Consider the following 11,455-nt stretch of genomic DNA (forward strand, 5'->3'; position numbering starts at 1 on the left):
CACTTATCATAAGATGAAAATTAAGTGCATTGAGATGGCAAAAGAGCAACAGCTTGTTTAGAAGTGCCTGTATTCGGTAGTCAAAACTAACAGCCACCATACAACTATTTTAAAAGACCAGACATTTCCTTTTTCCCATTTTTTAAATGAAACTAGATGAAAAGCAACCGAAATATTCAGTAAAATGCCTGTCAATGCCAGCTTGTGTTTGTAATATAATGTAGATTACTAAGATGTTGGTTCAGTATGATTAATTGTATTTAAAATGAAGTCTATGAAATAGCTACATCACAAATTCATATAGAAATATGGATATTACCAAAAAAGTTTTAAAAAGCTAAATAAAAAAGTCAAAGGACTGAGAATTTCTCATGTCTCACCAGGTGATATAAATTTAGTTCTCCTTTATAAAAAGTTACTGAATCTAACTTTTAAAAGGTCTTTTTTTCCCTTATGTCTTAAATGACAATTTAAGGATACATCTGTGAAAGCAGCACACTCTGAAAGTCATTGCATGACTCTTCTGGCTAATAAAACCAAGGTAGCCTTAGTGCAGCATTAAGGCAGTCAGTGTTAATGGATTACAGGGTTCAAAGCCATCCTGCTGCAGAGGCATCCAAAGCACTGCAGGAATGTGGTGGTGTTCCCCTGCAGCAACCTGCGGGTTTCAGTCCAGGGCTTCTCCATCTCAGCAGGTGGCAGATCATTCAGATTATGGCCTGTTTGGGTTGCTTTTGCTATGGAGAGCTAGAAACACTGCAAAAAGCAGGCAGAGATAGTGACTGAGGCTTTCTCTTAGCCCAGAGTCCAGGTGCCATGCCGGGGGAGGGCACTCCATGCCAGTCACACCACAGAGTGACCCAGGGGTGAGCAAGTTCCTCTTAGGTGGCTGCAGGAGGCATCACCACTTGGTCCCAGAGGGACAGACACAAGTACACAGCAGGGCCTGGTGCTTGGCATGTTCTGCCTGTACTTTGTGAGTGTGGTCTAGCATGTGGGTGCATCCCCCAAACACTGGTGTTGGGGTGTGGACATTTCTCAGACCACTGAGTGGCCAGGAGCTGCACAAATTAAACCCTGTCTTCAGTGGGCACAGCAGGACACATTCTTCTTGGTGCTGAGTTTAGGTACAAGGAGCAAATACTTGAAAAAAAGAAAGAGAAATTCAGTCAGAGAGACATTAACAGCAGAATGAAGAAGAAAATCTGATCTTTTCACTCCAAGACAGAGATCCACTGCCAATGGTTCCCACTGTATGTTTTCCACAGACCCCAAGGGCATTCATACTATTTCAACAGATCTTCAAAAACCAATTAAACCTATTGTCACAACAGGCTGAGGCTCACACCTCTAAGATGAGCATCCTTTGGGGACCCCTCACCTCAAAAGAGAACACAAACACCTGTTCAGCCCAAGAGCTCCTGAATCACTGCCAACTGGTGAGCAAAGGTTCTTTACGATGCTGGGGACTGACTCAGCTAAAGGCAGCATGGCATTACACTGCCTTATGGAAATGAGCCACCGTCAGCACAAAGGGAGTCAGGCACAAGGTTTTATAGCACACAATTTACTATTTCCATCCTTATTACACTAAGGTGCCAAATGAGATCCTGAAGATGCAATGGCAGCAGTTAGCATGCTAATGACTACACTAATTTTCAGCATCCTACAAACCACTCAGACTGGGAAAAAGATTGCAGCCTGCCTTGGTAGTAACACTTTGCAATTAAATCCTCACCTTTCCATCTCTTGCTTGGAGCAGTGTCTTGCTAGAAATAGTGCAGCCATGCCTGGCTCCCCACTTTTCTCGCATCTTTATTATTCCAGCAGGCTGGGGCCACTTGGTCTGTGAGGGGCAGCAATTCATAAGCCCTTACCTTGCTCTTGTGGAAAGACATTTCATGATAGCACAAAACCCACCCTGGCACTGCTCTGTTATACATAGACAGGCTATGGAGGCTTTGCAGTGAAGTCCATAAGCCATGTGCATTTAGAGGAGACACAATCAGCCTGCCTGTAACAGCACCATGGTGAGTGATCCTGCAGCAACACCAGGGACACTCTAACAGTCAGCACTCTGGGCCTCCAGAAGGCACAATGGGATGTCTCTTCATTGTGCAGTACATCACCACAAAGGAAAGTGAAGGCAGCCTCTCCTCCACACCCTTTGTAGCTACAGTTGTAAAAGAAAAAAAATTAGAAAAAACCAACAAACCCACACAAAACTTTTAATTAAATAAGTTACTTCAAAACCAAGACCTACCCACATTAGCAGGAGATTTAGCATGAAGTTCTTCTGGGGATGAGGGAACTGTTTGTAGCAGCCAACAAAGCATCTCTGTGCTCTCTGCTTTGCCCTTACAGAGAGGAGGTAGCCACATCCACCCCAAGAGGGCTCAGAAAGTTTCATTAAGTGATGGTTACACAACACTCTCACAGGGAAGCCACGTGTTTACAGTTTCATTTTGTCATAATTAGGGTCACATACTAAAGCAGTGTCTCCAGGACTTCAATACCCAATTTGTGTAAGGGGCATTTCACAAAACTCAGCAAAAAAATTCCTTGTTATTAAGAAACCTATTATTCCCACATAAGTACACTTGTGTCTTACAGATGCCCTGACATGTCTCAGAAGAAGCAGGTAGTAGGCAAAAGTTTTACTTGCTCATGACTCAGTGACATTAAACCAATTTGCTTTAACTAACTCTCTGATGCAGGGAGCACTATATACTCCACTGCTGAAAAAAAATAAAAAAATTAAAAAACTGTTTTGCCATCATTGAAAACAAGCCTGGTTCAGGCAGCTATCTGAACACAAGAATGGAGGAAAGGCAGATGGATTGGTGTCCTCTGGGCTAAACCAAACATATTTTTCAGGACTGGCTAACAGAGGTGGCAAAGCTGTGCTGTTTATTGTGTGACCTGAGCTGTGACTTGTCTGCAATGTGTCACTGACCCCAGGGTGAGGCACTGGTCTCTCTTGGGCCCAAGGCACCTGAGCAGATGTGACCATGAGCTTCCATATGGTCTGCTAAGGAAGGTCACTAAAGGCCCTCAGCAGATACATGCTTTGATATCTCTTGGACAAAACCATGTTTCCATTTGATCCCTGTCAGATGGCATTTGAGTGTTAATACCTAGAAATACCTGAGGCACTTGACCTCCTTCCTCTGGGAATTTCCCCCTGTGTTTTGAAAACACAGACTTGGCTGCATGCCCCGCTGAAATGTTGCTGACATTTCATGACATCCTGGAGCTGCCTAAACAGGGACAAGAGCCCTAGAGGAAGAAAAGAAAAGATTTTTGCAGAGATGATGTCCTGGTGGTATTGTACATAGATATTTAAAATCAAGGGCATAAAGGGTTATTTAAGGTCATGGCTGGGGTCATGGTAATAAACAGTTCAGGCCTAGAGAAAATCAGAGTAATGGCAGAAGAAACTCACATGTGAGATTAAAGGTAATGAGTCCATCATGTGACAGATTCCATAATTTTGTTTGAAATTATTTTTCTATGCAGAGGATCTCTGATTCCTGGGGTCTGCCCCCATTAAATAACCCCATCTCCCCCATTCTGTTTGGGTTTTCAATCTTCAGCCACACACAGGTGACAAATCCACTAAGTCTATAATTTACACACATGTATATCTACCTCCAACTTTCCATCAGCTCCAAAGGAGATTCAGAGTCCATCTGTGCATGCCAATAAGGCTGGGAAGGGCTTGTCTACAACCAGTGGCCACCTGACACAGCCTGGCCACCTCTCTACTGCTCTATTCTCTTCACACCAGTCTCCAATCTGAGAGCTAAGGGTGCAAAGCTGACCTCCCCAGCACCTGGAGGCCAAGGAAAGGATGGACATTTTGAGAGAATAATAACTGGTGGATCTGGTCACACAAATGAGTATTGGGAGCAATCCTGAGCAAAGAACCCGAGCATCTCAGTGGCCTCTGTGGGAAAGGGAAAAAAGGCAGCACCACCATTGAGCTCAGTTGTTTCTACTCATCAGGAGCTGGTCCATGTGCAGTTTTCACCCTGTGCAGACAGGCTGCATGCACATTAGCAAATACATACCCTCCTCTCCAGGTAGAATGTGATTGCCCAAGCAATCCCAGATTTGGACTCACTGATCCTTTGCAAGTCAGGATATTCTATGATTCTGATTCCAGTCATGGGCTGGTGTCAGTGCTCAATCACAGCATTCATGACTCTTCTCAGAGGAGCTCAGCAACAGGACAATAGCCACACTCTGGAACAAGGGAAATAAGTTTTATCTGTGAATGTGGTCACACACTGGATCAAGCTTCCCAGAGAGGATGTGGAGTCTCCATCTTTGGAGATACTTAAAAGCAGATGAGACCCTGAACAGCCCAAACTTGCTGGCCCTCCATTAAGCAGAGGGTTGGACTAGAGACCTTCCAGGGGTAACATCTCTAGGACATCTCAAATGGTTCTCTTTTCCCATGTGGAGATTCAGTTTGCTGAAGTATCCGCTCCTCCATGAGCTGGAAAAGAAAAAAATCTTCCATGCCAGCAGTACCAATTTGCCCACCTCCCTTCCTAGTGAACTACTCCATGTTTGCAGATGTCAGAAGAGATGCATTCACTGAGTTTACACAACCCAAACCCTTGGATCTGTGACCCATATTTCTGGGGAGTTCAAGGGAACAATCCTAAGTCTCCTCCTTCCCCTTTTAGTTCCCAGCAATGATGAAAAGATGAAAGCAATGCCAATCCCTGAGCTCCCATCCCTCAGGCCTGCCTTCTGGAAAAGCACAGCTTGACATTTTTAACTACATGCTGAAAGGTACATTTTACATTAGCTACAGTCTGTATAGGTGACCATTTTCATAAAGGAAATGCTTTTAAAAATTTCCTTGCCATTAATCCCTTCAGATGTGAAATACCAAAAATGTACAAGTTCTTTCAACTAGAAGAATGCTAGCACTTCCTCTGAAGTAAAAGCACACAATTTTGCACATTAAAGGCAGGGTAGATGAAAGGAAGGTCTCTTCATAAGCGATCTCATCCTGTTGACACCCTCTGCAGATAAAACCCTGGGAAGTCCTGCCCTGCCTCTCCCTCAGGCCACCCAGCTCTGGTCCCACCTCCACTCCATCCAGGAGATGGATATGTTCTAGCACAGGCCAGCTTCAAAAATCTTTGTAACAAACACACTTTGTCTCTGGGACTGGTTAGGAGACACAGGTTTGCTAACACCAGGATAGGTCAGGCATACCATGGAGGCACCAGCCAGAATCCCAGCACAGCCATCAGAAGTTATTCCATGGCCTGTGCCATAAAACCCAGCATTACCCAAATGCATGTCTGTATCCCAGGTCATCTGTGATGCATGGATAAGTCTGAAGTGGGTTAAGGACAGAGGGACTGCCAGCACAGCCCAGCTCCCATAACTCAGATCTGTGTCTGAATGCCAGGTAAGCTTTATTACTTGCTGGTAAGGCATTAACCTCAGCTACTTTCTTCCTCTGTGCAAGTCAAACCAGTTTGATTGCGTCTGTATTTGGTGGTCCCTCTCTATCAGGCTTCCCTGCACAGCCAGGGCTCTACTCCACAGAGCAGAGTCTTTATTTAATAGCATGAGTCCCAGTTTGGTGTTGATAAAGGCTGCAGAGCTGGAGGTCAACCAACCTAAGTGTCTCAAGTCACTGGAGTTTACATTTGACCCACCATCACCTCTCTTGCAGGGCTCCAGGCTCTCAGGCTGGAATAGAAAGCAAAGGTGTGGGTGTCAGAGGTGTCCCTGGCCATGAACATCTGCAAAGCTCCACTTGGCAAAGTGGACCAACAGCAATGCCAGATGTCACAGCTGCCTTTTGCTCTCTGGACAAAGCATCACGAGGTTGCAGCACATCTGTGCTGGGCAAGTGCTGGGGAAGTGCTCCTGTAGCCTCTTGCCTTCTTCTAGGCTGGGACAGGGCAAAAGGCACAGGAGAACTGGGTGCTGTTCAGGCCACAAAGCACTTTCTGCTGTTCAAAGCCAGGCCTGTCACCTTCCTGCTTCCCTACAGCCTGCCTGGTGTCACTCCAGGCTTGTGCAGGTCTGCTGAGGTCCAAGCCCAGCAGCAGCTTAACTCCACTGAGGCCTCAGATTTAGAGCTGTAGCTGAAATCCTGTAGCCCACCAAACACTGGGAATGTCAGCCTGTCCAAGGTCAGCCAGTCTTCAGAAACTTCAACCCTGTCCTCAATGAGGGTGAGAAAAAAATCTTCACAAACCTGGAACAAGAACAAAGTTTCTGCAGGAAGGGGAGGTTCATCTATTGCTAATTAGCTTCACACACCCACAGGATCTCTTCAGAGCTCTCCTGCCTCCTTACACTCTTGTGTTTACCCAACAGAGTTAGAGGCAGCCATCTCTATGGGCCACCCACAAAGTCCCACCGTGAATACCAGGACAAAGAGAGGAGAAGGACAAAGAGAGGAGAAGGACGTGGAGGGGGAGCCTCAGCAGGACACCCAGCAGGGCTCTCTGCAGAAGAGCAGCCCACTGGGGATGGAGCAGGGTGTGCCTGCAGGGCATCCCTGTTCGGAGATATGCTGGGCTTGGGAGTCACAGTGGGAAAGGCCGGGGTGGAGGGAAGTCAGAATTAAAATGAGGGAGCTGGGGAAAACTCAAAGGGGCTGAGTGGAGCCAAGGGCAGCATTTATGCTACTGATGATGTGAGAACACCATGCAGACAGCTTGAGTCCTCCCCACTTTGGTAACTGCATCCATCCTGATGCATCCTGGCCACTGACTGGAATTTGTAGCTTGAGTTGTCACTGGTGAGAACACAGCCCTACCAGGTGGACACCAGCTCATCTGCACTGTGCTGTGTCTCACCTGCTGGGGAGCTTCCCCCCTGCCCTGCAGGTGATGGTGGTTTTGGCCTTTCTTTGTCATCTGGCCGTAGTTTGAGACTCTCAGAGGGACTCAAAAGAAAGAGCTGCCTTACGAGCACACAAGCTGCTCACACAGGACGTACAGTCACACTCCAGCTGTGGCACAGCTGCCTCTCCGGGCAGGAGCTGGCTGCAGATGCCATGCTGGAAATGCTCCCATGGCCTGAGCCCTCCGTGCTCCCAAAGGAAAGACGGTGTGGTGAGAGACACGAAACACAATTCTTGCTGGGCTGGGTCTTTATTCTTGTGTTTTTAAAGCAGAGCCCATCCCTTGAAATGTGGGAAGCAGGGAGAAAATAAATATTTACTGGCAATGCTTGGGTTGCAGTAAAATCCAAGATGTGTTGAAAGGACACTCCTAAAAAACATGCTTTTGTATTTAAACATCTGTTCTCAGCAGGTTTTTAGTGAATTAGATGAGTCAAACTCCAGCCCTGGGCCAAAGCCCAGCTCCATTAATTATACAGGGGCAACCTCTCTCCCTCCTCCAGCTGTGGTTTCCCCACTGCATCCTGGCCTGAAGCTGCTGAAGGATGGTTCTTGAGTCAGAGAATTGGTCTCCCCTGCTGCAAAGCACCCATCTTGCCAGCTCCTGTCAGCTGGGAAACGTATGTTCAGCATGAGGCAGCACCTTGAGGAGCAGCAGAGATGAAACAGCTTTAGGAACATTAACTCCTAACCCTCACCTTCCAATTCAGCCTCTTGGACCTTTCTTATCTGCATCTCAACAGCCTCTCTCTTGCAGTTATTTTTCTCTGGGGGACTTGAGGGGGCAAAGCAAATTTCCTGTTCCCACTCCCCGTTTGGGTCCCCAGGTAGACAACACTGGCACTATGCTCTTTCCCAAGTCCAGCTTTTTCCACCCACTGAATTTCACAGCACATCAGCTCAGGATATGGCACAGACCCACCAGATATAAGGTCTCTGCATCAAAGCAAATACCTGAAGAACTGTCAACATTATAAATAAATTTTTCAGAAGGTTTTGGGTCAGAACTGTAGAAAAACCCAAATGAAGATGTTATCTGGGTAAACATTTGGAAAGCTAAGTGACAGACACTGGCTCTTGCTTTGAGCAAGGGGCACATTGCCTTTGCTACAAGTTAATGTCAGAAAGGCAGATTAATATGTAAACTTGTTCACTGAAGGGTAACACCAATCCAGCCATTTGCAGTGGGGAAATGAAGATTTTCCTGCTTATTCCATACGGACTAAATCTTTCTGTTTTCTTCTCAGAGCATGGGCAAAAGCTGTCTAAGCTAGTTTGAAATCTAAACAACTTTTTGACAGACATTTACTGGGCTTCTTCTAACAAATCCACAGTGAAAATCTGTACCAAGATCTCCAGGCTCTCTCCAAACATGCCATGGTGTCCTCATGGTGCAAGGCAGGAGTGTCCAGGTCTGGGCAGTGGTCAGCAAGCATCCATGCTGTAGTGGAGGACAGCCAGGAAGAGGCAGAATCTCCCCATGCTACATTCCAGGGCAGTGGATGCCCTGTGAAGGATACCTGGGAAGCATGGGAGAAATTGCCCTTTCAGTCAGCAAGCAAGAGGGAGAGATCCAATCTAGCATTATATATTTTAACTTTGAATTTTAATCCTTTCTGTGGTCAATACAGGTGACCACAAAAAAGCCTCACCATTTTACAGAACTGTTATGACAAGGGACTGCATCTATCTCTGCTGAAGACTTTTTGAAAACGTAGCAAGTATTAGGAAAGAAAACTAAATCTAAACACACGTGCTGTGACATTTATTGCTACAAGATCAGCTCCTTCAGTGAACTAATAGCAAATAGCTTATAAAATTTCTGGTGGGAACAAAAACCTGGAAAAACCCAGCTCCCAAGGTTTTGCTTTGATTATTATGTTGGAGGGAGCCTGTTATTTTACCCAGCAAGGAAACTCCTCGTGTTAGCTCTCTGGTGCTCCCATCATAACTGCTGGTAGTGCTGCAGCTGCCCATCACACCTCACCAGGGTGAGCAGACACACAGCCCAGCACAACACCCCTCCAAGTGCTGGTGCTGGGACCTTCTCAGGATGCTTTCCCTGCCAGGGGAACATGTCTGTGGGGCACAGAGTATGCTCTTCCATCTTCCCCATCCCCAACTTGCACCAGTGCTGCTGAGTGCAAGGGCCAGGGTGGGCTGGGCTGCTCCTTGCACTGCCTACAGCCATGGAGATCTGTCCTGGGGCCAGAGGGTTGGGTGCTCCGGGAGTTGAAGACAAGAGAGCAAAGACCTGAGGAAGCAAAAAGTTCAGGCTCTGCATCACAGAAGAACAACAATTCCTTGGCTTTAACAAAGAACAAGTCTGAACTAAGGGGTCTCCCTTTCAGGTTCAAGTGGGGTGTAGGATAGGGTCTGTGAGATCATCCCACAGCAACCATGGGCTGGGGAGCAGGCAGGGAACAAAAAATATCACCGGAGCTGGCTGCAATTTTTCACATGTCCTTTCTCTTCACAGAAGAAAGTTTGTCAGGAGAGAGGAGTGACAGTCCTGCCTGTAGTCTGGTGATAGCATGAGACACGGCATGAGGTAGAGTCAGGTATAAATTAAGTGCGGTTTAGTCTCATACTTGGGGACTGAGCAATCTGAAAATAAGTCCCATTTTGTCCAGGCAATTGCATTCCTCAACTCCACTTTGGGCTTTGCTCATACAAGTCCAGTCAAATTCTATAGCAGGGTAAATAAGTGCTAGTGGCTCCAATAGATAATGGTAACCTTAAAATAATCCCACATTTCTCAAATAAATATGATGGTTTAGAAAGACTCGGATGTTAATATGTACAAGTATAAATGTGTGTGCGTATGCATTTATCTCTCTATAATTAAATATTTTAATAAAAGGCATGATTGAAGAGTGCTAAAAACAGGGACCCTTTTCTTTCACAAAGCAGAGGCTGAGAGTGTCAGCACAGCAGCAGCCAGAAGAGACCATCTACCATGGAACTCCAGCATCATTGTCCAGAAGAGCTCCTGAGCTCCCACATGGCTTGGGAGAAGCCAGGAGCCAACACTGCTGGCTCCATAAGACTGGGCTTTTGATGTGCAGGATTCTGGCTCCTTGCTGGTCTGGCTAGGTACCATGTAAAATTGATCCACATGCCATATTTGGCACTTGTACTACACACTTCACCCTTGCTCTTGAATACCATCCAAGATACTATCCACTGACCCTGCTGGGAAACAGTCTTAAAAGGCCATCATAAAAAGGAATTTTCCAATTTACTGATTTTTCTGAGGAGTCATGTGCTTATCAGGCCTTTAGCTTTTGGGAAGTTTTCTCTTTAACTCTCAGCAGTCCTTTAGGGGCAGGGAAATATCATTTAATGGCCTCAGAGTCCTTCAGTGTCACTGCTAAACCACAGCAGCATTTGAGATCACTGCTGCTCAAACACTTTCCTGGCTCCAGCAGCGATCTGCTTCAAAACACAAGGCGTTTGGCTCATTTTGACAGCTGGTTTATGGAGCCAGCATTGCTTCCAAGTGAATCTGGGGAACTGTCCTGGAATGAACTGTTTCCATGGGGGAAGCCAGGAAGCTTTCCAGGAGGCTCCACTCCTTCAGAGACAGCCTGCAGGGACAGAGAAGGAGGAGGAATTTGCTCACTTCTTGTTGTGGAGAATTTCTGTCTCTGATGCTTGCAGAGCCTGTTCCCTTGGGACATTTTGTTTGGGGCTATTTAATTAATCCCATATTCAGCTCCACCGTCTCCTCCTCAGAAACCAGGCCTCATCATTTCTCCTTTCTCCAAGACCTGCTTCAGATCCAAAACAGCTTTGTGACTGGCCTGGCTCCAGCTCCAGGGCTCTGCATGTGACACCACACCCCCACACTCCCCGATGATCTACTCTTCCAACAGAACATCCTCCTCAGTCACAGTTTGTGTGGGAAGAGACCTATAAAGGTCATCTAGCTCAACCCCCTGCCATTCCACTTCACCCAGACTCTCAGAGCCCCATCCATCTGACCTTGAATGTTTCCAGGGATGAGGCATCTACCACCTCTCTGGGCAGCCTGTGCCAGTGTTTCACCACCGTCATTATAAAAAAATCTCTTCCTTACATCTAGTCTGAATCTGCCCTATTTTAGTTTAAAACCTTATTCCTTGTCCTGTCAATACATGCTCTGGTAAAAAGTTTGTCCCCATCTTTCTTATAAGCCCCCACTGCTATGAGCTCATCTTTCTGGCAATGATCTGACCATTCTTTCCTCCAGCCCCTCCATTACAAACTCTTGGCCTTTAGCTCAGTGGTTTAGGAAGAACCAGCAGAATGAACAACTGCTATATGCAACCATTGCAGTCAGTGCTGAGGAGCAGCAAGAAGAATTACAGCCCTGTGCCTCCTGCCTTTATCAGCGGCTGGTTTGGAAGGAAGGGAGGCAGAACAGGCTGGACACCAAGCAGCCACTGCACTCCCCTGCCCTCCATCCCTGGAGGGAATGACAGCCTTGCCTTTAGTGTCTATAATCTTCCACTGTCGAACGATGTGCAAATATTGCACTGCTGGAAGCGAAGAGCAGCTGAGGGTGGTTGGGGGATCAGC

The 11,455-nt window shown here is 46.6% G+C and overlaps 1 long non-coding RNA gene across 1 annotated transcript; it reads right to left on the reverse strand.

Annotated features, from left to right (window-relative positions):
- Nucleotides 1-236: 236 nt before the first annotated feature.
- On the reverse strand, nucleotides 237-11,253 carry LOC147654626 (uncharacterized). Its single transcript, XR_015282758.1, has 2 exons — nucleotides 8,240-11,253; nucleotides 237-7,535 (listed from the first exon to the last, which is right to left on the reverse strand). It is a non-coding gene; the product is annotated as an uncharacterized LOC147654626 (long non-coding RNA).
- Nucleotides 11,254-11,455: the final 202 nt, after the last annotated feature.

Source organism: Cyanistes caeruleus, chromosome 2 (assembly GCF_971803275.1).
Source record: "Cyanistes caeruleus chromosome 2, bCyaCae1.hap1.1, whole genome shotgun sequence".
NCBI lineage: Eukaryota > Metazoa > Chordata > Aves > Passeriformes > Paridae > Cyanistes > Cyanistes caeruleus.